This window comes from Dama dama, chromosome 25 (assembly GCF_033118175.1).
Source record: "Dama dama isolate Ldn47 chromosome 25, ASM3311817v1, whole genome shotgun sequence".
NCBI classification, from domain to species: domain Eukaryota; kingdom Metazoa; phylum Chordata; class Mammalia; order Artiodactyla; family Cervidae; genus Dama; species Dama dama.
In genome coordinates this window covers 42,276,807-42,304,536 of record NC_083705.1, presented here as the reverse complement: position 1 = coordinate 42,304,536, position 27,730 = coordinate 42,276,807, and the positions used below count along the sequence as shown (strand labels likewise).

At 40.8% G+C, this 27,730-nt stretch overlaps 1 protein-coding gene across 4 annotated transcripts in view; it reads right to left on the bottom strand.

Annotated features, from left to right (window-relative positions):
- Positions 1–20,673, bottom strand: part of DAB2 (DAB adaptor protein 2) — a 56,172-nt gene extending 35,499 nt beyond the window's left edge. Inside the window, exons 1-2 of one of the 4 annotated variants that reach the window (XM_061129893.1) lie at positions 20,320–20,673; positions 19,403–19,509 (exon numbers count right to left, since the gene is read on the bottom strand). The gene's annotated coding sequence lies outside the window, so the exon portion shown is untranslated. The remainder of the gene's footprint in view (positions 1–19,402; positions 19,510–20,319) is intronic. The other 3 variants (XM_061129891.1, XM_061129895.1, XM_061129894.1) reach the window with 3 other exon arrangements.
- Positions 20,674–27,730: the final 7,057 nt, after the last annotated feature.

The following is a 27,730-nucleotide window of genomic DNA, read 5'->3' as shown; positions in this document are numbered from 1 at the left end:
GCTGGTACAAAATCACAGAAACATGATTTTTACTTTGAATTTGGCACCTAAATGTACAGTGGATATTATGCTTGTCCCTTGCAAGAAAATGTAGTCAAAATACGAATAAATCAGAACAAGGGAAAAGGACTGCCGTACATTTGATTTCTAGGCCAATACACTAACACTATTCACACCTTCTTCAATAATCTTCCCTCATATCTATGCATACTTGCCCCAATTGACCAGTAAATACTTCACTGCTCTCATATCTATGCTTCCCAAGTTCATTTAATAAAACTCATCTCTCTTCCTAATTTCAAGCTAGCTTTTAAATAAATCATACAGATGAAACTTAGCAGTTTGTTTCCTAGAACACACAGCATCAAGCTGTGCTTTCTCGTTCCCAGACGAAGTAACCCCAAATGAAGTCAGCTCAACCATGTCGTACACCTAGCACCTGGACTTCAGGATACATGGTTTATACATTTGAACCCTTCTGTGATTTCACCTATGATGCTTGTACACATAAATCTTAACTGTTAAACAGGTCCCACTTTCTACTTGAGTGCCATTACAACAGTCACCTCGAAAGTTAGAGGACTCATCTTGAATGTTAGAAGAATTCAAGAAAAAATACATTATTTAGAAGCACCTGTATTTTATTTATTTACTTGTTTTTTTTTTTTTTTTTGCTTCTGCATCTGCTTTATTTTACTCAACATAATATCTATGACATTCCAGCTATGTTGTATCTTGTTCATTATCTTTACCACATATCTCATTATATGAATATACCACAAATTTTATCCAATTTGGAGCTGTTATGAATTGTGCTTCTATGAACATTCTGCTACATATCATTTGATGCATATATGTATGCACTACGTTTTACATTATTTTATTTACTGTAGTATAGTTGATTTACAATGTGGTGTTAGTGTCAGGTGTATAGCATAGTGATTCAGTAAGTTAACTTACTGTTAACTATTACCTGTGTACTTGATAGATCAATTATCACTCTAAGGGTGGTGCTTCATGATTTAGCTGATTTCCCTTAGGAAGATTTGGTTGCTTTTAAATAAGATAAAGGAAAAATGAGTCATTTAAAAATAAAAAGGAATTTTCTATTAATATTTGTTGAATTTCAGGTTGACAGAGAAACAGCAACCTGATAACCAGCCCTCTCCTCTCACAACATCAGTGATCTACCTTGCTGAAGGTTAGGAAGTCACCAGAATGAAATCTAAAAGGTCAGGGGAACTCATCTGGAAGAAATATGCATTTACACTCATTTGTTTACTTCTTGGTTACTGGCCAAATTAGATAAGTGAACAGGTAAGAAATCCCTAAGTAATTGCAGGTTCTGTTAGATAAGCAGAAAGGTGAATCTACCAACTTGCTTTCTTGCTTCTTGCAATGATATATTAATATTACTCAAGTGTTGAAAATTTAGGTGACAGGTTCTAAAAACAGTCTGAAATAGCTAGACCACCTGCTTTGAACTTGTGAGCACACAGATATTCTAAGAAGTTGCTGCAGAGTGAGATGAAGGAAGTAGTGGAAATGCACAAGCGTCCTTAAACTAAGGTTCACACTCCATCATTATTCCCTTATCTTTTGGGAAATGGTATTGGACCAAATAAGTATATGGGGATAAATCAATGCATTTTTAAACCAAGGGGTGGAAAAATTCTAAACAGCAGCACATTAACTCATGCTAAATGAAACAGTTTTGGGATTTTAATTGCTGGGCAGTTGAAGCAACTACATTGAACAACATATGTAATCAGGTGTTCCAAGTATCAAAATATGTGTATATGGTTCATCCACTGCATGAGCACTGGAAGTTCCAATTACAAGAAAAAAAAAATCTACCACTTCTATCAGACTTTCACTTCTAAAGTCTAAGTAGGTGAGACACTTTGTTTCATGAACTCTATACATAAATCCATGTGAAAGCAACCAAATTAAACCTGTTACTGTTAGGTAAGTTGTCACCATTAACTGGTCCTCTCTTCCACAAACATTTCTAGGCATCTACCTTAGCAATCCTGATGTATAATTCACAAGTTGGGAAGAGTAATTCATGGATACTTATAGCTACTAAAGCCTTTAGGCAAAAGCCACTCCTATATATTCCAAACAGTAAATGTTAATAATCTAAAGAAGTTTTCAGGAAGTCAATTTCTATTCCACGTTTGGCAATCATTTAAGTGACTTCTGTAAATTAAATTAAAACGGAGGGGGTGTTTCAGTGAACTAAGTTAAGAGTTGTTAGAAAATGAAGATACAGGTTACTGGTTTTCTTTCTTGGTTGTAATAATCAAGGAATACAAGGAAAAATCTCAAGTATCATCTTAATCTGAACAGATGTCGAAAAGTTTACTCTGGGATTGAGAGTGACTTTGAAGATTTTCTAACACATATAGTCCACTGGATTGGTTTCTTAAGTCATCTTTTCTAATATTAAAATCATCTCAGAGCTCGGTGGGTGGGGAGGGGAGGGAATGACAAATTTGTGCCAGCCGCATTAAAAAAAGGTACTTAAGAAAATTGTCCTGGTTATGTCATTATCCGTATTTTCAAAGGCTCAAGTCTTGACTATTTCATTTACTCTTTTCTCTTTTTCAGAAGATAAGTTCCTGAGGTGGCATTAACCAATGACTTTGTGAGGAGCCTAGAAAAATGATATTCTTCTTGTCCAGTTCCAACATGATTGCTTTTTACTGTTGATCTAGATATTTTTCTGCAAGATCGAAGAAGTAATCAGTGTCTTAACTTTGTATTTCCATGAAGTACTATTCAATGCAGTATGTTGTTTCCTATAAACCTATACTATTAGCCTGATTCAACAGCATAGTTTGAGTATCTAATGGGCCTTCCCTGGTGGCTCAGTGGTAAAGAATCTGCCTGCCAATGCAGGAGACACAGGTTAGATCCCTGATCCAGGATGATCCCACATGCTGCGGTGCAACCGCTAAGCCACTGTATACCACGTGCCACAACTACGGCGCCTGTGCCCTAGAGCCAGCGACCCGCAACTTCTGAGTCCTATGCCGCCACTTCTGAGGCCGTGAACCAGAGAACCCGTGCTCTGCAACAAGAGAAGCCTGTACACCACAACTAGACAGTAACCCTCACTAGCCACAGCTAGGGAAAAGTCCTTGCAGCAATGAAGACCCAGAACAGTAAAAAATAAATAAATTACTTAAAAAACTGCAAAAAGGCAATAAACGCATTAACTAAATAAACCATCAATTCATATAGAAGCAAAGGAATCGCTACTTTCCAAAGAGCTGAACATATTTGAAGTGATAAATCTATATACTAAGACAATCTATATAATTTTTCTGGCTCTCTGGACCATAAAGACATTTATTAGATCTGTCTCTGTGTCTGTTCAAATGTGTTATTCATCTGCAGCTTAAGATAGTGTGAATCTGATACTGGGTAACCCTCTACTCCTTTCCAATTAAATGAATTTGACTTAAATTAATAGTGAGAGTACTATATTGTCTAACAGTTGTGCTAAAAGCCTGTGAACTTTGTCTCTTTTCTAGTTCTCAGAGCTTTGACTACAAATTGTAAGAAATTAGCACAACACTGTAAATCAAGTATATTTCAATAAAATTTTTTAAAAAAGAAATCATATTGAATATTTGTCCTTTGCATTAAGTTACCATTTATAATCTGCCTAGCACTCATAGTTACCAAGTATCACCTCATGGTCAAGCCTTGACTTTAAGGCAAATAATTGGTCAAAAATTTAATTTACTATGGGAAGACTTTCCCAGAATAAGCCGATGAGATGGGAATCCTCCCTACTCCAAGGCCTGTTGCATGTACACCATCTCTGTTGGTTTTCATTGCCTTCTTAAGATGACAAATCGTGGGTGTGCCACACAGCTCTACAGATTTAGCATGAGATGAGCTAGTGCAGTAGAGCTAGTAGAGCTTCCCAGGTGGTGCCAGTGGTAAAGAACCCACCTGCCAATGCAGGAGATGTAAGAGATGTGGCTTTGATCTCTGGGTCAGGAAGATTCCCTGGAGGAGGGCATGGTAACCCTCCTTACCATGCCATAAGCTTACCATGCCACACTGGCATGGTAATCAGTATTCTTGCCTAGAGAATCCTATGGACAGAGGAGCCTGGCGGGCTACAGTCCACAGGGCCGGAAAGAGTTGGACACGACTAAAGCGACATGATATGCACACACAAACCAGTGGACGTGGTTCCTTATCACCGGCCACTATGCTGGGCTTCCACTGAAATCTTCTGACCCATTATGACATATCATATTCATATTCATCTACAAAAAGGTTTCTGATTAGTCTTCACAGTCAACGTCAATGATTCACTGAGCAAGTGGTTTCGTTAGCATTTAGAGCAATCTCATCTGTTATCTGAACCATTAATGACCTGTTGCAAAATTGTGTCTGCTACGCAATTGACATTTAAATACTTAAGGAAATGGAGAAGGAAATGGCAACCCACTCCAGTATTCTTGCCTGGAGAATTCCATGGACAGAAGAGCCTGGCGGGCTAGAGTTCGTGAGATCGCAAGAGTTGGACACAACTTAGCTACTAAACTACCACCACCACTTAAGGAAAATATGAGTGGATAAAAGTGATTAGAAAGGGACTCCATTTGTAGCTTCTCTTTATAATCCTTATTATATATGGTCATTAAATAAAAGGAACTTCAGTTGGTCCTTGAAGCTTTAGAGTCATTCCACAGTGGCATCTGCTATTTTCCAGTCTCATTAAGTAGGCATTTTTAGCATGAGAGAATGCAATTAGATCATTTGTTTCCTTAGCTGAACTCTATAGCTCTGTGCAAGGACAAGTCTTTGAAAGCCACTATTAAGTTCCTAATCCAATCTTTATTAAAAAGACTCAATATTGTACACAAGGAGGTTAAGACAAGTTCTTTAAAAAAAAAAAAGCAATGATGTCTTCTACTGCGGTAAAACTTGAAATTAGAAATATATTTATAGTTTTAATTTTTTTCTTTTCCATTATGGATAATTACAGGATATTGAATATAGTTCTGTGTACTCTGTAGTAGGACCTTGTTGTTTATCTTTTTTATATATATTAGTTTGTAATATAGTTGTAATCTCTTTAAAAACCAGAATGTATAGAAGCATGTAAACAATGAATTTCACCAAAGAAAACAGTGAGAGGAACAACAATAACATGCTTTCTTAGTCTTTCTAAGATAAGCAAAGTTTTACTTTTAAGATTAATTATCAGCTCAATTGGTAAAGAATCCACCTGCAATGCGGGAGACCCGGTTCAATCCTTGGGTTGGGAAGATCCCCTGAAGAAGGGGAAGGCTACCCTCTCCAGTATTCTGGCCTGGAGAATTCCATGGACTGTATAGTTCATGTGGTTGCAAAGAGTTGGACATGACTGAGCGACTTTCACTTTCACTTTCATCACAAGTAGGATGTGAATAAAATATCTGGCCATTCTCTGCAGAGTTGAGATTCTCTAACTGAAATTTCATTCTACATTTTCATCTTCAACTAAGAAATTCTCTTAAGAGTCAAATGCCACCCCTGTTGTCTCTTAAGAGCATTGTGCTTAGTCAGTGTGACTCCACAGATGGTAGATCATTGGCTACCCTAGATTTCGCTCTGAAGCTGTGCTACTAGAAAATTCAAAAGGCCTTCAAATACAAGCAGCTTTATTTCTTTGCTATTGTTAAAAGCATAAGGGTTTAGTGATTGATACCTGCTCAAAGCCATTACAATTCAGAGCCTGGAAACAAAGTTAACCCCTGAATGCCAGTGATTAGTGCCAACAGGTTAATTCACGTAATAAATTTACATCCCTACTATGTGCCAGGCACTCTTCTAGCTCTTGAGATACATCAGTGAGTGAAATAAAGACCTATTCCCTTATAGAGTTTATTTATTTATTAAATTTATTGATTTTTAATTGGAGGATAATTGCTTTACATATTGTGTTGGTTTCTGCCATACATCTACATGAATCAGCCATAGGTATGCATCTGTCCCTTCCCTCTTGGACTTCCCGCTCACCTCCCATCCCATCCCACCCCTCTAGATTGTCAAGATTGTACTTCTAGATTGTACTGTGCTGAGCTCCTGAATCATATAGCAAATTCCCACTGGCAAGCTATCTTACATGTGGTAATGTATATGTTTCAGTGCTACTCTATCAATTCGTCCCACCCTCTCCTTCCCACTGCTGTGCACACAAGTCTGTTCTCTGTGTCTGAGTCTCCATTGCTGACCTGCAATTGGGTTCATCAGTACCATCTTTCCAGATTCTATGTATATGCATTAATAATGCAATATTTGTTTTTCTCTTTTTGACTTACTTCACTCTGTATAATAGGTTCTAGGATCATCTACTTCATTAGAACTGACTCAAGTTCATTCCTTTTTACCTTATGGGGTTTACACTCTAGCATGGGAAACCCATAAAGTGACTATGGGTTTCAGAAGCTGACAGGTGGTCTGGGAAAAGACAGCAGAGTAAAGTAGGTTGGGAGTTCAGGGTTGGGGATGGCTTTAACAGGTTTTTTAGAAACACAGAAGGAATACCATATTTTTAAACATTAAATTTATTGAATATTTATTACTTGCCAGGTGTGAGGCTATGTATCTCTTATTTAGTCCTAGAAGACAGTATTGTCATCTCTATTTGACAAGCGTGGATGCTGAAGTACAGAAGTCAACCAGCTCCCTGAAAGTCACACGGGTCTAATATCTATGCTCTGAATTTCTTTGTTTTAGAACAACACAGGCAAAAAGAGAGAATTTTTGTAGCTCTTATGATAGGTGGAATGAATGTTAGCCAGATAAGACATTTGGGAAAGAGGAAGTGATAGCAATGAGAAAAGGATATTTATGTCATCTTGGCTAGAATACTGGACCAGTGCTGGGTTATATTATGAAAAAAAGGTTGAAAAGTGGGTCAGACTGGATTAGAGTGGATTTACAGAACTCTCTTTTGTCTAGACGGCACTGAGAAGACTTGGAGGTTTCGAGCAATGGTGTGGAGGTCGAGGTGGTGACAAGTCTGTATGGAGCCACAGCATCAAAGAGCCAGATAGCTTTGTAGTAGGAGAGTTGCATGAACTTGCCATTTTGAGTGATTAAACACTGCCGGTTTCTTTCATTTACTTATGTGGCTAATCTTTTGGAAACAAAGCCTTTTAATTGAAAGGTTAAGGTCTAACAATCTTAAATGTCAGATTCAAGGTTATCCCATCTTACCAAGCTAAGATGCTTGGTGACCCTCAAACTTCAAATAAACAGTGTGTCCTAAAGATGGCTTTAAAAAAAAAAGGGGGGGGCAATACATCTTATAACTTTCATTCTAAAACCTAAAAGAAGAATTCTCATGTCAGTTTTATAAAAATGTATGTAAGTAAAGTGATATTTGAAATTTGAGCACTTAAAGGGACGACTTTTGTAAAAGGCAACTGTGGACTAAAGTAGTCATGTCATTATAGCTCCTTGTTTAAAGCAGAATATACAGCATTTTCCCATTGTGTGTACGTTTCTCTATAAAACTAGGGAGAGACTAGAAGGATCAATACTAAGGAAATGCTGGCTAAGAAGAGTAACAGTAGAGTGAGAGACAGATTTCTGCTTCTAATAGATTTAGAATAGTGATATGAGGGTGACACGTGCCTTTCTGTATTTCTAAAATGAAATTCCCTAGAGAAGTGCTAATTTGTCAGATAGCAATATTTAAAATGTAGGCAAATCTATAGTCTCACTTGGGCCAAAGACAGAATCATGAAGCTACTCTAGGATCAGTCACCTGAAATTATACTCAAAAGCTAAAAGAACCTACAAATTGAACTTGAACATCTCTGGAAACATGTGGAATGCTGCCCACAGCAAGCTTTCCATACAGTCATCTTAGACTTCGTTAACTGATGTTTCCTTATCCAGAGGTGTTGAGGAAAGCTCCTGATACATTAAAACAAATGAACAGTTAGTTGTGAATCAAACGTTCACTATGGCTTGATAAAACTCCTATGCTAGGATTTTTAAAGTTGGGGTCAGAGTATGGCCTAAAGTCAATTTCCAGATTGGTTTCCTTAGATCCAGTGAGGTCTCTGTAGAGACCAAAGTCAGCATTTAAAGAACCTGATGGATATCAAATCTGTACCTGTAATATAATTGCACACACAAATTAAAACCCAGGTTTCCTTGATTTGAGCAGAAATTGTGCTGTGAAAAGGGAAACCTTAATTATCCAGTACTGAGCCAAAGGTTTCATTTATTTTTCTCAATTTTTATTAGTTCTTTAGTAAATAGTTTGGTGGATGCTTTTAAAAGGAGAAACAGGAGGAGAATAAGAAGCTGTCCTTGGAGGAAATACCAGGTTGAGAACTATTCACCACTATGATTATTATCGGCCAGTGATTGTGTTCACGGGGTCAGATAGATTTGTGTGCCATGATGAACATTCCAGTGGTAGAAGTTAAACCAAGGACTTGAAAAGACTACACTATCTGTTAAATTTCAGTAACAGCTTGTTGGCCTTTCTCAGGCCCTGTGCTGATATAACTTAGAGGAACCTAGGGATATCGCTCATTATAAATAACCTTAAAATAAAAAAAAAGACTCAAAACTATTTTGCTTATACCAAAGATAAGGCAAGCTGAAGCTCCCCATTCTGCTCAATTTATAATAAATTCCAAATAATGTTACAGATGAGTAGCCTGAGTCATTCATTCACCTGGTGAATGTTTATTGAACACCTGCTATGTACTAAGCACTGTATTATGCTATATATACAGTGACAAAAATAGATACGGTATCTAACTCTCAAGGGGCTTACAGTGTAGGCAGGGGAGAGAAAATAAGCATGTAAAATAAGCTGAGTATTTTAGAGGAAATGTTTCCAGTTAGCCTATAAAGTTTCACTGCCATTAATAAAGTTTAGTAAAAGAAGGTAAAATTAGACTACTTCAAGGAATTCTATAAACTGCTCTCTTTTAAATATTGACCATGGAAAGATGAAAATTTTGTCTAAGAGCATAATTATCCTTTTCAAGACAGTTTAAAATGATAGTTACTTAAAACATTAATTAGATGGGGAATATTTACATTAAATATTTGGAAATATTCTATAACAATATTGGGCTTCCCTGGTGGCTCGGATAGTAAAGAATCTGTCTGCAATGCAGGAGACCTGGGTTCGATCCCTGGAACGGGAAGATCTGCTGAAGAAAGGAGTGGCTACCCACTCCAGTACGCTTGCCTAGAGAATTCCATGGACAGAGAAGCCTGACGAGCTATAGTCCACGGGGTACCAAAGAGTCGGGACACAACTGAGCAACTAACACTTTTCACTATAATAATATTGCAATCTGGAAGACAATATTGCCTCTCTGTGACAGAGCCAGTGGGAGGAAAAAAATCTTGTGATATGTTAGATCATTAAGGACTGTCAACAATGTTTCCTGCAAAGTTATCTTAAAACTAGAGCCCTAAATCAACAGTGTTTTCATAAACATGGGAAAGAAACACCATGCTCCTTTGACAGAAGTTTTGTCACTTCAGGAGCACAAGCAATTCAGAGATGACACAAACCACTATATTCTAGAACCAAAAATAGTCTGTGGCACTCTTAATTACAAGATTTATCTAAGAGTACAACAGTGTCACTTTCAGATCAGGCCAAACAACTGAACTGTGGATGTAAATGAATCCATATTTTGAAAATATAACCATGGGTCCCTACCAGTATCTTTGGTTCTTTAAAGAGCACTACCTCATTTACAAGAGTATTAGCAAGAGAATATTAGGTAACATTTGGTTAAGGTCAGCCTTCATCAAGGAAATGGCTTTAGTATGACTCAGGAAATTCAAATCAGGGCTTGGTAACAACCTAGAGAAGTGAAAAGGGGAGGGAAGTGAGAGGGATGTTCAAGTGGGAGGGGACATGGGTAAACCTACAGCTGATTCATGTTGATGTTTGCTAGAAATGAACACAGTACTGTAAAGCAATTATTCTTCAATTAAAAGCAAATAATTTTTTTCTTAAAAAAAGGAAAATGGCTTTACCATCATCCTGAATAGCAGCGAGGCCCTCAACAAGTGCTGGCTGCATGAAATACAAGAATCTGGATCCTAAAGCAGTACGCAGTTGCATCCATTGTTTCTATTATAGTATAATAGAGTTCTTGTATGGAAAGCTGAACATTTGTGTCTCTACACACTATCTGGAAACAGAACTACAGATTTTATTTTGTTTATGGATATACCTAAAAGATTCACAATGAAGCTAATATTGTATCTTAGACTGTTCACATGTCTACTGAATGTGGCACACTTCTGGCCCTGTTTTCCATAATTGCTCTTCATTTTCATCTCTCCTTCCTCCCCACCAAAAAATGAATTTGTTTTTTACTTACTTCTGGCATTTCTCCCCAATCTTTCCTCATGACCATTCTGATTTCCTGCTTCCAAAAAAGGTGTACTACCTTGTCTCACATACCTTGCTCCTCAAAATTAGCCAACTCTTAACACAGTGCTGTTTTGATATTTTTTATACACACAGTACTATGTTTTTCCAGTAGTCATGTATAGATGTGAGAGTTGGACCATAAAGAAAGCTGAGCACTGAAGAATTGATGCTTTTGAACTGAGGTGTTGGAGAGGACTCTTGAGAGTCCCTTGGACTGCAAGGAGATCAAACCGGTCAATCCTAAAGGAAATCAGTCCTGAATATTCATTGGAAGGACTGATGCTGAAGTTGAAACTCCAAGACTTTGGCCTCCTGATGCAAAGAACTGACTCACTGGAAAAGACCATGATGCTGGAAAAGATTGAAGGTGGGAGGAGAAGGGGACAACAGAGGATGAGATGGTTGGATGGCATCACTGACTCAATGGACATGAGTTTGAGCAGGTTCCAGAAGTTTGGTGATGCACAGGAAAGCCTGGTGTGGTGCAGTCCATGGGGTTGCAAAGAGTCGGACATGACTGAGCAACTGAACTGAACTGAACTGATACACACAGTACAAGTATTTCACAATATTAGAATATTTGAAGTAAAGAAGTTCTTTGTGAGGTGAATTCTACCTTTCATTTTCTCAAAAGGATCCAATGAGAATCTAAATTGTACGAGACTTTGGTTGTCCCTGACCTATTTTCATGGTTGAATTCTTGTAGTGGTACCCTAGCAGATCTCAGGGTTTCCTGATTTTGTATTAATTAGGCATCACTGTTCAATTCCTCCATTCAAAGTCAACCTGAGATTCAAAGCCTTGCATAATTAGAATGCACACTAAATATATACATAGCCACCTGTTCCCTGGAGAGGCTGATCGCTTGCATTTACCATGGACACACACACAATGCCTTCTCTTATTACCTCCCTAGGCTGTAGCATTTGCTGCCTTCACCTACTTGCATTCATACCCATCATTCAAAGTCCATCCAAGATGTGTCTACCATGTACAAAATAGATAACTAGTGGGAAGCTGGTACCTAATACAAGGAGCCCAGTTTGGCACTGTGATGACCTAGAGGGATGGGATGGCAGTGGGGTTGGAGGGAGGCTCAGAGGAAGGGGCTGTTTGCTGTTCAGTTGATAAGTCCTGTTTGACTCTTTGCTACCCCATGAACTGCACCACGACAGGCTTCCCCCTCCTTCACTGTCTCCCAGAGTTTGCTCAAATTCATGTCCATTGAATTGGTAATGCTATCTAACCATCTCACCCTCTGCCACTCCCAAGAAGCAGAGACATCACTTTGCCGATAAAGGTCAGTACAGTCAAAGCTATGGTTTTTCCAGTAATCATGTACAGATGTGAGAGTTAGACCAACCATAATGAAGGCTGAGCACTGAAGAATTGATGCTTTTGAACTATGGTGCTGGAGAAGACTCTTGAGAGTTTCTTAGACTGCAAGGAGATCAAATCAGTCAATCCTAAGGGAAATCAACCCTGAATAATCATTGGGAAGACTGATGCTGAAGCTGAAGGTGAAGCTTCAATACTTTGACCAAAAAAAAAAAAAAAAAAATACTTTGACCACCTGACGCAAACAGCCAACTCACTAGAAAAGAAGAGGGTATATGTATATGTAAATATATATATATATAAAATATATAATTATGACAGATTCATGTTGTAAAACAGAAACCAATACAACATTGTAAAACAATTATCTTCCAATTAAAAAACACCAACAAAAAAGACATATTGTCTGAGGTCTTCACTGACCTCTCACTAACCCTACCATTTCTCTACACTTGACCTATTGCTGCCCTCTGATCCATGTAGAAATCTTCCCCTAATTCAGTGAAATCTTGAGGTCAGGGAATTATTTATCTTACTTTTCTAGCCCCACCTCCACCCCTGTCCCTCCACCCCCAGTCTAGTAAAGAGCAGTGCCCTTAAAACATTAGGGGGAATACACAGTTGCCATTTATTGTTCCTTAATATTAAAATCTTTACTTTTCTGATTTTTCATGAAATACATGTTTTTCTTCAACTGCTGAGCAATTGCCACTCAAACTCATACTGCCACGATAGCTAGGTTAATTGATCTCAGTCAGCATTATGTTCTCCTGATTTAAAATACAGATCTACTGAGGAGCAGATAAAGATCTAAGTTCTTGCCCTGACATCCAAAACTCTGCAATCCAGCTCTCGTTTTCAAATCTATCACCTCTGACCTCTCTCTCATTTTGTTCTTTCTCTTGGTCAGACTGGCCAGTCAGTATTCTTTGGTCATACATCTGCATGATATACTTATGAGCTTCTGCCTAGAACGCATTTTTCTTCCTCGCTTTGCTGATCTGACTTCCACCATTTGCTTAAAGGCCAAGTCCATCATCACACAAGTCCTTTCCTTTCTCTGGACCCTACTGTGTACCATTTAGTTAATAATAAAACAATATATTACTTGAGCGGTTTGTCATTTTCTTTAAATTTCTTGTAGGAAGCAACTGTTGACAGTTATATGTTCCCTAGTGGGTGTTACCATTTAGAGGCTAACTTTAAAGTTACCATTTAAAGTTACCACTAGAAAGTAGACGTAGACACTTTTATCCAAATTTCAATTACAATCAACAAAAACTTCAGACCATCTGACAAATCAAAAACCCCAAGAACAAGTTATCAGGCAGCCAAGCAAATATCTGTGCATCAATATATCTTTCAGAAGACAGGCTGAACATTAAATAAAACTATCATTTCAATTCAAGTACCTGAACACTTCTGAAAAGTTTCAGCTACAGCTGAACCTTGGTCCAGGGAGAAATCAATATTAAATCTCCATACTGTCAACCACCTATCGCCAAAAGAGCCTATTTGATCAGTTACATATTTGTTTTCTATTTTGAAGCTGGGATTTTATTTGAGATGTCTGACTTCAGAAGCAAAGGTTTAAAAAAGAAATCCCAAAACAAAACCCCCAAATCACACCACCACCACTCAATGCTGATGTAGTAAAGCACAGCTGATATTTCCTTTGAAGGGATTTGAGCACCTACTATATGTACCTTTCCAATTTCTGAACAAGTTAAGTTATATGTTTCTCATCAGGATTAACGTTGTGTCCCAAAGACAGACTGGTTCAGTAATCTTCACAGGACTATGTGAACCCTCTGACAAATATTCACACACATGTGGCTTATTTCTGCTGCGCTAAATGGTTACAAAAAGCATGTTAGAATCTGCATTACATATTATAGGATATTAGAACAGGTCTCGGTCCCTTAATAGGACACTTAAAATATGAAAAATAAGTGAGGTCACTGGGTGAAATGTTTATTAATAGAACAAGGAGAGCAGCTGCACCCACCACAGATCCATTAATGAAGTTATTCTTCACTTTCCGGTTCTTTGGGCATGGATTAATGTTAACCTCAGGAGGACTCAACTGTCCTGCCCAGAGAACATTTGAGAGGTGCCTTAAGAGTTAACATCTGTGTGCCTGTACTGGTCTATGAAGCGTTGCCACATTTTCTTGCTTGACCCTCACGTTTAATAGTTTCACAGTATGTAAGAAAGATGGGCTTCTCGTTTGCAGCCTGGATGCATTCATCTCTAGATTTTAGCTTGCTTAAAGACCACAAACAAGACCATTTGTATCAGCTTAGTTGCTACGGACACAGTCATCTGTGGTTCAAAGCCCAAGTTCTTAACCACTAACCTCTGCTGCTTCTTCAGAGTTCCAGTTCTCTCCTATATCACACCCTTGTATCTTTCCAGCTAAGAAGTGACCCCTGCTAAACACCAGTCTCTCTGATTAACACCAGTCACTCTTAGGACTGTTGTACAAGGTGAGTGAAGTGACTCAGGGTCAGAGACATCGAGTAGCATGCCTAAGAAACAGCAGTGCGATCATTCCACTGCGGGACTAGGGTCTACTCTCTCTCCTTTAAGTAACTCAGACTTTCTTCTAGATTTCTACTCACTGGGAGTTCTTCCATTGCTAGCCTAACCACATACTTCACATAATAGGTATTTACTAAGTATTCTGATAAACATCAAGATTTTAATCATAAAGATTCATGCTTTTATCCTGACTCTACCACTTTACTGGAATGACCTTGGGCAGGCTGATATCTATTGATCACACTGGAGCAAAGAAATGGAGATATTGTTTCTACCTTAAGTTATTTAAAGTGAAAGTCAGATGGGAGAAGAACAGTACTTCACTAACCATAAAGCACTATGAAAACCAAGTGGAACAGATTCATTTACCATGATGGAGAGACCTTCATCTGTACTCTGGGCATGGCATGAAAAAACAAAATAAAAAGTTTTATAGGTTAGAGAAAACCATCTGGCTTAAGAAGAATGATCTAGTTTACTGAAATCTTTTTCAAAAAGAAGTAACTGGGACAGTTTCATAATAAATGGAGATTAATTATGTTCCTTTAAAACTCCAGAAGAGGGAAAAGAATTTGGAAGCAAGGTTATAATATAGAACTAAGGAGTAGATTGGTTTTCCTACAATCAAGAAAGCAAAACTTGAGATAGCAGGGAAAAAGTCAGAGTCTGTGCTTTTTCATCTTTTTAAGATTCAGTTAAACTGAGCTCCGTTTAAATACTTTGCTTTATTATTTCCATGATTGTAGGAATTCAGTTACTTTGTTATGCTTTCCATTGAACAACTGAGTTATGAAAGTTTCTCTTAGATCATGTGAAGGGTTTGTTGGAATATAGCTGGATGGACCCTACTGCTCATATTTGGTTTAGTGGTTCTGGGATAGGAACCAAGAATTTGCATTTCCAACAAGTTGCCAAGTGATGCTAATGTAGCTGATCTGGGGACTACACTCAGAGTTAGTCTGAGATGAGTTCTTTCTAGCTGTGAACTACACACTCTAGTTAAGTGTCCAACACTGAAAGAATGAATGAATTTAACTGTTAAATGAGAACTTACAGCAGTTTACCTGTCACACAAAGATCTAAATCTGTTTCAGAGTAACACATTGCTAGAGAGAAATGGGATCACTTTTTACCCAGAGGAAACATTCAATCATAAATTCCTTGCCCAAATCTCTTCCAGGTTGGAGAATGTTTCATACCCAGCTTTTCCAGTATTTTTACTTTCAAACCCAGCAGCTCCTTCTCCTTTGTGGATACCTAAATATCTAAGTGACAGCCTTTATACATTCTGCCTCCTGGTAACTTCCCTGCAGCTGAACATTCACTCAGGCTGCTCTGTTGACACAAAATTCTTACCAGTTTGAAGAAGTTAAAGGTCACTTGCCTCTAGCTATCCTAGAGGCTAAGTTATAACTTATAGCTGCAGAGAGACACTGCTGGGCTGCTTCTACATTGAGGCAGCAGCTTTTATGTTCCTGAAATTTTATAAGTCTTAATGTGTCTTCTTTACTGTGATGATGTAAGTATGAGCTGGAGTTGGACAATTAGGAGTAAAGTTTTGGATTAAAATAAGTTCAGAAGGGAAAGATGAGGTAGGTAGAGAGGACATTCTATGTCACTTAAGAAAAAAAAGTAACTTCCATTTTTAGACCAGGAAGCAATTTGTTCAGATTTTGCTTACCTTAAGGTAGCAGGCTTCCTTCCAAGGTATGAAAAAGATTCGGGAAGGGGAGTAACCATGGCAACCTGCCCAGCTCTGTGGGTAAGGACAGTATGGGGCCCTAGGTACTTAGAAGGCTTTTTATTTCTAGTCTAGTCCCTCAGTTTAGTACAGGGGTCCCTCCATTCCCCCTTCCTTCTGCTCCAATGCTGACTTCATGGGGAAGGCCTGCTCCCCCTCTGTAGGGAGTCTGGGGGTGGGGGGAAAGACTGAAATGAGACCAGAGATTAGCTTGACCAAACCAAACTGCAAGCTCCAGGCAGAGAACAGAGAGAAACTCCCAGTTGGTTTAGTGTAAGCACAGCAAATTCCCTGGCTTTGTTCATATGAAGAGCTTAAGGGATTAACATTTTTCAGGTAGATGGGCGGTGTCCAACTTTGACAAAGATATTCCCCATTCTGCCTTTAATTTTCACTAAAGATATGTAATTCAGGAGGCAAAATGAAAACAAAACAATGGAATAAAGGAGTCTAAGCATATTAGATTAACAGTCTTCCCAGCAAAACTGTGGGTAGGTATTATTCTCTTCGGATAAGAAAGCTTAAATACAGAGAAGTGATGCAATTTGCTTAAGGTCACACAGGCAGCAGTGCAGTCCCTGGGATTTGAACTGAGGTCACAGGACTGCAGAACCCACTTGCTCGCCACCACTCCCTGGCTTAGCTAGGTGGGAGGCAGAAACGGCCTGTGGGCCAGCGCTTTGTGTTCACTCTCAGCATATTTGTTCCCCTCACAGGAAATCAGTGTGTTCTCTGTAGAAGAAGGGGACTCCAAGGCCTGCTTTCCTTCTGAGTCACAGGATTAATCCGGTCAGGATACATAACCATGAGTTAGGTTTCCCTTAAATACAGAGATCTGGGGTTACAGCTATTTCAGCTAAATGTGATTTTGGCCAACCTCTGTGCAATTCAGTGGCACAGCTTCAACTTTAGAATTACACAGCAGCACCAGAGAATTTTTAGATATCACATCCTGTTCCTCAGGTGTTTCATACTGCCAGTCCTCATTCTGGTTCTGCTTGGAGGGTGTGTGCATGCTCAGTCATGTCCAACTCTTTGCGACCCTATGGGCTGTAGCCTGCCAGGCTCCTCTTGTTCATGGAATTCTCCAGGCAAGAATACTGGAGTGGGCTGCCATTTCCTACTGCAGGGATCTTCCCAACCCAGGGATCGAAACTGTGTCTCCTGCACTGGCATGTAGATTCTTTACCACTGCGCCACCAGGGAAGCCCCTGGAGGGTAGAGAGCCATAGAAAGTGAAAGAAAGAAAGTGAAGTAGCTCAGTCATGTCCGACTCTGCAACCCTGTGGACTGTAGCCTACCAGGCTGTTCCGTCCATGGGATTCTCCAGGCAAAAATACTGGAGGGGGTTGCCACTTCCTTCTCCAGGGGATCTTCCCGGCCCAGGGATTGAACCTGCATTTCAGGCAGAAGCTTTACCCTCTGAGCCACCAAGAAGCCCTAGAGAGCCCTAGGTGTTTAGTAAAATACCAAAACTCCCTCAACCAGTCCACTTTCAAGTCTTTTCTCCTGGGGAGGAGGCATTTTCTGCTAATCCTTAGGGCAACTTAGCACCTTGGAGCTCTGTCTTTGGTAGCCTTTTAAGTATTTCAGTATCTTAGATTTGTTTTTAAGAAAAACCCTGATTAAATCCTCAAGTTAGGAAAGACTGAGGAGGGGAAACATATGGAACCTTCAAAACTATGGCTTCCCTGGTGGTCCAGTGGTTAAGAACCCGCCTACCAATGCAGGGGACACAGGTTCGATTCTTGGTCTGGGAAGATCCCACATGCCACAGAGCAATTAACCCCATGTGCCACAACTAACTGAGCCCACACTCTAGAGCCCCTGTTCCACAACAAGAGAAGCCACTGCAATGAGAATCCAACACACTGCAACAAACAGTAAGTGGCCCCCATTCTTCAAAACTAGAGAAAGCCTGCACACAGCAACAAACATAATGCAGCCAAAAAAAAAAAAGAAACTACCCAGGTAAAAAATATCTGTGGTAGCTAGTGGAGGTTTACAGACATATGAGGGTAGGATGAGAAATAAAACAGCACTTACTGGCTGTACCACCAAGAGTCCACGTCTCCACAAAGCCTCCTACTGACCAGGAGCCATGACCAAGGCTTCGGTTTTCCTCTCTGTAAATCCCCAGGTAACAGAGGCATGGCTGAGCAGGAAAATAAGGGTCACCCCAACCAGCTGGACAGCCCCTTCCTGGGGTCCCTGCATGCCAACAAGCGTCTCAAAATCAATTCTGTTCAACCCAAACAAGGTGGCTGAACATCATTCGACCTTTCAGGCAAAGCAAGGAGCAAGCCTAAGGCACAGGAATTTGGACTTTTAGTTGAATCCACAATTATTAAAAGGTCTTGAGTGGAAATGCAGATCCTAATTTCTGCCCTTAACAATGAGGCAAGGCCTTGAACAAGCAATGGGACCCCCTTCCCTCTCTCACATCCTCAGGAGAAAATCAGGTGTGTCTAAGACCACCAGAATGGGGGCTACCTATGTGTCAGAGCTCGAAGCTGGGAGACAGTCCTCTACCTTCTATTTTAAAATGGAGGAGGGTAGAGCGTGAGAAGGACTGATTTCTAGGGCATCCATTTGGATAAGAAGGAAGAGAGCTGGGAGTGGGAAGGGAAGGGAAAATGAACTTATTCATCATCAACAGGAAAAAGAATCCAGTCTGCCTTAGGAAGGGACTGACAGGGATTTAGAACTAATCTGTCCCAGAACTACACACTGGAAAGAAAACCACCAGGCCTCCTCCTTCGTGCTTTTCCGACAAGATTGCACATTGTATTAGGTGTAGCCACATACCTAGCACTTCAACCAAAAGGGGTGAATTCTCATGGCAACAAACTTTCTTACAGTGTCGTGGAAGCCCATCTCCCCTCAGAGAAGAAGAGTCAGAACCTGGAGAGAGGTAGGGTGGGCACCAGGCCCAGAGAGAGTAGCCTAACCAAGGTCTGGCTGCTGATTTAAGAAGCCAGGTAGAGGTGACCCAGAGAAGGGAAGACAAGCCTTTTGGTAGCTGTCATGCTACGCCATTCCCAGCTAGTTTTTCCCTCGCCAATAGCCAGGAGACGCTCGTGTGTGGGGAGCCAACCTCAAGCCTGCAGGAAGATCAATTAAAATCCCATCAAAGCCATTTCGAGAGCCTTATCGGGCATCTCGAAGGCATTTTTTTTTTTTTTTTTTGCAGCTTTCTTTTCCTCAGCCATTCCTTCTATTTGAGTTACTTCTGTCTCACCTCCTTCTACCCCCACTCCCCTGCTTTGTCTGATTAGGGCCAGAAATTTTTTCATTAAGTCACTTTATAGTGCAATAACAACATTTACTATTCATGAAGTCGCCCCTTCAGAATTTTTAAGTCTTTCCATGTGTCTGGAAGCTGATTTCTGCTCTTCTCATTTTACAGAGCTCCTCTCTTCCTTCCAAACACAAACTAAAAAAAAAAAAAAAAAAAGAGGATAAGGTGGGGGTGGAGATAACATCCAGATTCTTTAAGCATTTTTAATCCAGTTAGATTTCCCTTTGGACTCAAAGGGCTCCCTGCTAAAACTGACTGCGGACCTGAATTCCGGGCTAAGAATTAAGTCTAGAGGGAAGGAACAAATAACACAGTCAGCTCCATGCTATGAAACCCGCTATGCTGACTGGGGCTCCACGCTGTTAACCCATTCATTCTTTTCCCCCCTTTCCTAAAATTCTTCCTTAATCTTTCTAGCTTACAGCAAGCAGGCAAACACCTTTTAAATCCCCGGAGGATTTCAAACAAGTTTGTTCAGTCTCTTAGGCAGATACTTTCTTAAGAAGGCGGGTGTAAGACAAAGTTCACATTTTAACGCCACACGTTGTCAGTCACTGGGAAAAAGCTTCTCGTGGGTACAAACCAGGTCCCCAGCCTTTGTCAAGCGGCAGAAATAAACACTCTTGGAGGAGTTAATTAGGCGGTCAGCGGCCACGCCAGTGGGGCTTTTGAATAAGCAGACAGACACGCACACACACACAAGGGAGGCGCTTGTTACATGTCACTAGCTGGACATCTGGAGTCCGACCCCAAAGGTAAAGGCTTTCCGTGGAAGCATTCCTCGGATGTCAGGCCACAAAAGCGCCCATCTGCTCAAGTACGCCGTCTCCTTAATAAGACAGTCCAACAGTCCCAGTTCTGCATCCCAGGAGAGGAAAAGAGCAAAGGAGGGAGGGAGGTCGCAAAAAATGGGGCCAAAGGGAAGAAGGAACCAAAGCTACTCACAGTCTAGCTAGCGTCTCTGCGATGCGAGCATGACTCCTCCGTGCCCGAGCCTCCAGGCTGCCGCGCTGCCCACACGGCTGCCGCGCTTAAATAGCCGCCGGCCCGGGAGCCTCGGAGCCGCGGGCCACTCCCGGCGAGATATGGTTCTAATCAGATGCTGGCAGCTTTGGACGCCCCAGGAATGCGCCGGGATGTTTTTGCTGCCTGGGTTGGGTAACTCCCCCTCAACGTGTCTGCTGAGTCTTCCAAACTTAACTGTTTATTAACTCGAGCTGGGGCCGCGCAAAGTAGCCGGCTCCGGGGAGCGGGGAGCCCCACCAGCGGAGGGCGATCGCCCCGAGCCCGGCCAAGGGGAGGAGTAGGGAGTCGGGGCGCCGTCTGCAGCCCAGGCTCGCGGGGCTGAGGCAAGGGACCGGGGAGGGTGCGCTTAAGGACAGGAAAGGGAAACCCCGCAGGAAAGGGGTGGGACCCAGCGACCTTCATCTCAAAAATTCCTTCTCTGGACTGCCGCTTCCAGTGATGTGGCGTCCCATGTCATCCGAACCCGATGGGGCCCTTGGAACAAAGGGCTGCCTTTACTCCTGACTTTCCTGGCTAGAGGCGGTGGATGCTAGCTCAGAATCTGCTGTCTCGAGAGTTGCACGTGTCATCGCACTCCCACCCCGGTTAAAGGATTTCGTTTGTCTTTCAGGGCAGACGTGGGTAATCTGTGTGTATATGTAAATTGGTGGGTAATCTGTGTGTATATGTAAAACACACTGCATTTATGTGTCAAGTATAATCCTGTATATGCACATATAAAACAATACTCTCTATGAAATTGAAACAAACAAAAATGTGCAGGGCTATATAACTTATCTAAGTAAGCTATATATTTGATGTAAACAGGGATTATATACTGGCTTTCCCCACTGTATGGTCATCCCTGTGTAGACACTTAATATGACTTTATCTGATTTCCATAGCGTTTCCTATACCACTAAGAAAAAATCGGAAATATGAGAAATAAAATGTTTGCAAAGGGTCTTCCCTGGCTGTCCAGTAGTTAAGACTCCACTTTGAATGCAGGGGTCACAGGTTAGATTCCTGGTGGGGGAACTAAGATCTCACAAGTCTCCTGGCTTGGCCAAAAGAAAGAAAGAAAGAAAAAAAAAAAAAGAATAGAAAAAACTGAAAATATTGACACGCAGTACTTAGCAGTAGAAGGCATTCCATAGTTGTATCTTAGTGGACCTTAACAAGCTGGGGATTCATCTTTCCCATATTTTAAAATCATGAACAATTGTAAAACATCCCCAGAAGCTTTGTTGCTTTTTAAGAATTATGAAATTATGCTTGTGAAAATGTGTCTGTTTCCTTCCTTTTTTTAAAAGTCTGAGACAGTGTTTGGCATGCGTGCTCAGTAGTGCACAATTCTTTGCAACCCTGTAGACTGTAGCCCACCAGGCTCCTCTGTCCATGGAGTCCTCCAGGCAAGAATACTGGAGTGGGTTTCCATGCCATTCTCCAGGGGATCGTCCCCACCCAGGGACTGAACTGATGTCTCTTGCATCTCCTGCATTGGCAGGACGACTCTTTACCACTGGCGCCTCCAGTGTGTAGTAAATGTGAAAATACTAAACTGTGACTTGGATGGGAGGGGGTAATTGATTTTATTCAGTAAGCAACACACACTGGATTTGCATTTTATCTCTGGAAACTGGGGGTTCAAATCGGGCTCATGGGACACCAAGGATGTATTTTGTGGTTCCAGCTTAGCCCCGACTGCAAAGCCACTGTGTAATTTGGGACAAATCAGTGTGAGTGACAGTCCCTACTCTCAAGTAGGTCAGACTTGGAACAGCCTAGGAGCTAGGGGTGCAGAGCAGCAAAAGCCGGTAACAATGAGAACACTGCCTCTTTTGACCTTTACTGTTTCTGCCACCTGTCTCACCTCCTCACATCTGGGGAGGTAGAGGAAGGGAGGGCGGTGCTGACAGCTTTCAATATTCCTCTGAGGTAATTTACTATTATTAAGAAAATGACTTTGTGTGAATGACAAGAGGTATATAAAATTCAGTCTTGGGACTGTTTATAACTTTTATGCAGAGAACTTTAATTCTGGTATATCTTAGGACCTGGTGCTTTATTTCTAAGATCCAAGAGTGCAGAAGGTTAGTTTCATTTCCCAAAGCTAAGTAGTTAGAAAAATGACAGCTGATTTCAGGCACATACAGGCTTTGATAATTTGAGGGGGGAAAAAAAGATTCTCTCTTTTAACCTCACTATGTAACACTTTCTCAGAAGTGACCACCCACATCTATTTTTTTTAAATTGACTCTTATCAAGAAATGTTGACTTATGTTTGCTCTACTCCACCAAATGGAAGGGATTTGTCTAAGAAGCCAGAGAAAATGATTTCATTTGCCATGAGTTGCAGTTTCAAGAGAAGATTTTGATGAAAACAGTTCGTTTTTGAGCAGTGGGCTCATACATACAGCTTCAAGTGGACAGCTCTATCATTTCATACAGAAATCTTGAGTCGACAGTAGAGAACTCTGATTTGAGTTGAAGTGTGTTTTTATATTTCTAGGGCTCTGATATTGCTTCTGGCAGTAATTCAGTGTCCTTCTCACATTAAGAAAGAAAGAAAAAAAGACAGAGCAAAGAATGAAAATAAACATAACCCTTTTTATCCCTGGTAGGACAGAGTCCCCTGTCCCAAGGAAGCTGTTGGTTTTTCAGTGGATCTAAAATGAACAGACTCGCAGCTGGAGAATCACACCCAAGCCCACCCAGATGGTAACCATGCCTAAGCCGTGGTATTTTCTTATCATTCCTGAAATGAATGTTTGGAAAATTAAGGTGAGGAAACTTGAGTGCAGTGCTTAAAAAGCTATGGTCCTTGCATGACTCTCCTTGCACAAAAGCTGCTTGGGAGGGAGAAGGAAGAAAAAAAAAAAACCCTAAACTGACGACTGTTCCCAGCTAAGGAAAGGGGTAGTTAATCTCGTGATGGCTTGCTGAAGAATGCATGGTTTATTATTAAAGTAATCTCTTAAGATTTTCCTGGAATGTGCTTCCACAGCAACTCTGCCTGTGTGAGCTATCCTATGTGTATGTGTCTTTTCTTCCATAATTAAGCTGGCTTTTTCCCCCTTTCAACTCACAGACCTAAGGCTTTCTCTCTTCTTTCTCGTGGCCCTCTTCTATCTCCTTCCTTACTGTTCTCATCTTCCTTAAACATTCCATTTTGCATCCTGCCATGTCTCACGAATTGTAAATGGTTCTTTAGACTTGGCCATGGGTAAGCCATCTGTGCACCTTGGTGCCTTGCTGGATGCTTCCAGATATTCTAATCAAACAAGGACTGGTTGAAGTCTGTGACTCTAACAAGGTCACCTCTTTTTTTCCTCTCCTCCTCAGTGTTGTAAAAAAAAAAAAAAGGAAAAGAATAGTTATTGTTCCCAGAAAATGTTCTTTGACCTTCACTTGTTCTGCACCTTCATAAATGCAGATAAACTGGCCCTATCAGATTTGGCTGTTGGCAAGGCAGGGCAAATATTGGAGAGTTCTCCGTATCATCTATCTCTTTATCTAAAATCCAAAATATGTGGAGGATAGTCTCACTGAAGGCAGGCTACTTCTGTTTTGCTTTGTTGGTAGCTTTTGTTTGCTTTCTTGGTTATACCCGTATGTGTGTGGCGTGCATGCTCAGTCGTGTCCAACTCTTTGTGACCCCATGGACTGTAGCCCACCAGGCTCCTCTGTCCATGGAATTTTGCAGGCAAGAATACTGGAGTGGGTTGCCATTTCCTGCTCCAGCACCTGTATAGCACCTCAGAACTCAATATTTGTTATTTGCTTTTGATGCGAAACACTAGTGAAACGCAATTGTTCCTGGAAAAGCTGGAATGATGTAATGTGAAAAACATTTTAAAATTCCATATGATAGATCTACATAGCTTATTACATTTTGCTAATAATATAAATTTTTATAATGAGAAGTTGTAAAGGGAAAGAGTTCTCATGTGAATTATACATTAAAATACCACCTTATTTGGAAAATAAGTTAGAAAGTTGTTAAAAACAAAAATATGTGTAATCCTGCAAAATGCTAATATCAATTATTATTGTAGCAAATGCTTATACAACTCTCTATCCTGTGAACAAGAATCTAACCCTAGAAGTAAAACATACCTAAAAAATACAAAGATGTTAACTGCTGCAGTGTCCATAGCAGCAGGAACCTAAGAAAAAATTACGTCTGTCAATAAGGGAATGATTGAATAATTTACGATTCATCTGTACTCTGAAATCATGTGCAACCATTTAAAAGAATACATTAGAGCTGAACCTTGTAATGTGAGAGGATTTCTATTAGGCAGTATTGAGTGAGAAAAGCAAATATAGAAAAAAACGTAAAATATGTTTCTCCTTTAGTAATACAAAAAGCAACATCCATCTATGTAGGTTTAAGTGTGTGTGTTTGTGTGTGAGTCTGTATATATGGTTATCAGGGAGACCAGATACTGGACTGCAGTACAGATTACTGGGGACCCAATGGAGGTGAGGATAAACAAGGAGAGGAGATAGGGAGAGAGCTGCTAGAAGGGAAACATAAAAAGAGTCTTTATGTAGATATAGTTATAGATCACATGTGTGCATTTAAGTGAGATGACATGTGCATGGGCTTCCCTGGTAGCTCAGATGGTAAAGAGTCTGCCTGCAATGCAGGAGACCCGGGTTCAATCCCTGGCTCAGGAAGATTCCCTGGAGAAGGGAATGGCAACCCACTCCAGTATTCTTGCATAGAAAGTCCCATGGACAGAGGAGACTGGCAGGTTACACCCCATGGGGTCGTAAAGAATCCGACATGACTGAGCAACTAACACACACAGTGGATATATGCATAGATTTGCACAATTAAAAAGCATGTGCTCCAGATGGACTTCCCTGTTGGTGCAGTGGATGAGAATCTGCCTGTCAATGTAGGGGACACAAGTTTGATCCTTGGTCCCGGAAGATCCCACATACAGTGGAGCAACTAAGCCCGCTCTGCCACAGCTTTTGAGCCTGCGAGTCACACTACTGAGCTCTCAGCCCAGGCGCCTGGAGCCTAGGCACCATAATGAGAAACTCTTGCACCACAACAAAGAGGTTGGAGCCCTCGCTCACTGCAACTACAGAAAGCCCGTGCAAAGCAAGGAAGACCCATCGAGGTTAAAAAAAAAAAAAATAGCGAAAAAAATACACCAAGTATTTTTCAGGTCAGTAAAGAGAGTTGTAGAAGAAAGCCTATCGAATAGCATTTCTCTGAGGTGTTTTCCTCAAGGCCATTCAGAAGCGGGTTCTCTTCAGTGTTTTCCTCATCGTCTTTGGCCTCTAAAACAATAATTCTCAAACTACTGTTCACCACATGCCTCCTGGGGACTTGCTCCAGGGAGAATTCCTGGGCCCAGTCGCAGAGCCTGGAAAGGTGTGTGGGTGGGTTGGTGGGGGCGGCGAGGCATGCAGTACATGCGAATCTGCATGTTTAACCAGCTCTTCCTGGTCATTTGGAGGCTGTGGTCTTGGGGACCCTCTTTGAGAAACACCGTTTTTCTCCTGTGGTCAGAAGACACTCAGTTTGTTCCTCTCTGAGCCCTGAGAACTGTGTGTCGAGGGAAAACAGTGAGGGTGAGAGGAAGCCTGTGCTGTTGGTCTCTTCATTTCAGTTCAGTCGCTCAGTCGTGTCCGACTCTTTGTGACCCCATGGATTGCAGCACGCCAGGCTTCCCTGTCCATCACCAACTCCTGGAGTTTACTCAAACTCATGTCCACTGAGTCGGTGATGCCATCCAACCATCTCATCCTTTGTCATCCCCTTCTCCTCCCACCTTCAATCTTTCCCAGCATCAGGGTCTTTTCAAATCAGTCAGTTCTTTGCATCAGGTGACCAAAGTATTGGCTTCAGCATCAGTCCTTCCAATGAATATTCAGGACTGATTTCCTTTAGGATGGACCAGTTGGATTAGATATGCCCTTTCTCCCTCCCCTTGACTCTCTGCATCCTCAGGTGGTATCCTGGTTCTGGTGGTGACTTCTCTCTCTGCTGCCTCCTATCAAGACTTGTTTTCAGAGGAAGACCTGATATTAGCCATTTGCATGCACCTATACCCAGGTATTTGCATTTCCAACCCTGACACTGTGGAGTGAAATGCACTGGCTAGTGTTAAATAGATCTTATGCACCCATTAGTGCAGGGAAAGAATTTTTTCTTATTTTTGAGCAAGTGGAGGTGATTGTCAACTCTGCCCTGCACCCACCCAGTTTAAGGTTACTCATAAAAAGAGAAGATTGTAGGACCTCTGACTCCTGGGATGGTCCTCTACTATCCCTGAAGTCATTTTACATCTTGCCTTCAAAGAGGCCATTTGAAAATTGAAACTATATTTTATGTATACAATTGTTTTTCTGATATAGCAAAGAAATGTGAGATTTAAGATCAGATCTTGAGTAAAGTCCAGGCTCCATCTCCTACTAAACTGCAAATGTCTGCAAGTTTTCTAATTTCTAAAAGACTCAATTTTCTTATGTATAAAATGAGCATGCCCTGTCTTCCCTTCCCATTTTGGCTTTTGGTGGGAAGACAAAGAAGCTATGTACATTCCTGGGAGAAGAAGTTATATATATTCCTTTGGGTGGTTTTGAGATTATATAGATACTGTGCATGCATGCTCAGTCACTAAGTTGTGTCCGACTATTTTGTGATCCCATGCACTGTAGTCCACCAGGCTCCTCCATCCATGGAATTTTTCAGGCAAAAATACTGGAGTAGTTTGCCTTTCTCGGGGACATAAAATTATGTAAAAATTATGTAAAAAATACATTATTTGAGGGGACAGGAAAGGTGCTTTTTTCCCAAATTATTTCCACCACCAATATCAGAAATTCTATTACTAGTAAATCATGTGTTTATATAATGATGCTCCTCTGACTGCAGTGAATTTTCCTGACTGACCCCTTGGCTAATCCTAGACCCTGATTTTCTAGCAAATTAGTGAGGATTACTTTAATGGATCAGTTTCATCCTCTCAGAGAGAGATGAGTGAATTTCTGCTGAAATGGGGATGTTAAAGGGGAGAGGGGGAGGCAGGAAATATGAAAATGGGCACCAACCTCTTTCATTTTGGAGATCTGCAGACAATTCAATACAAAAAAATTTCCACTCTGCTCCAACTATGGCCACATGTTGTGCTGGGGTTCCTGGGTTGGCTTAGTAACCTCATTTCTAAACTGGAGCAACCACTTGTGAAACAAGGAGGAATACTATTTGTTATACTCATTTAATGTTCAGGTTCAATATCACCTCTTAATTAAAGAATGATGAGAAACTGTGTCTGGACTCCAGGGTAATTTTTTCCCTAATTATTCTGAAACTTAATATGCA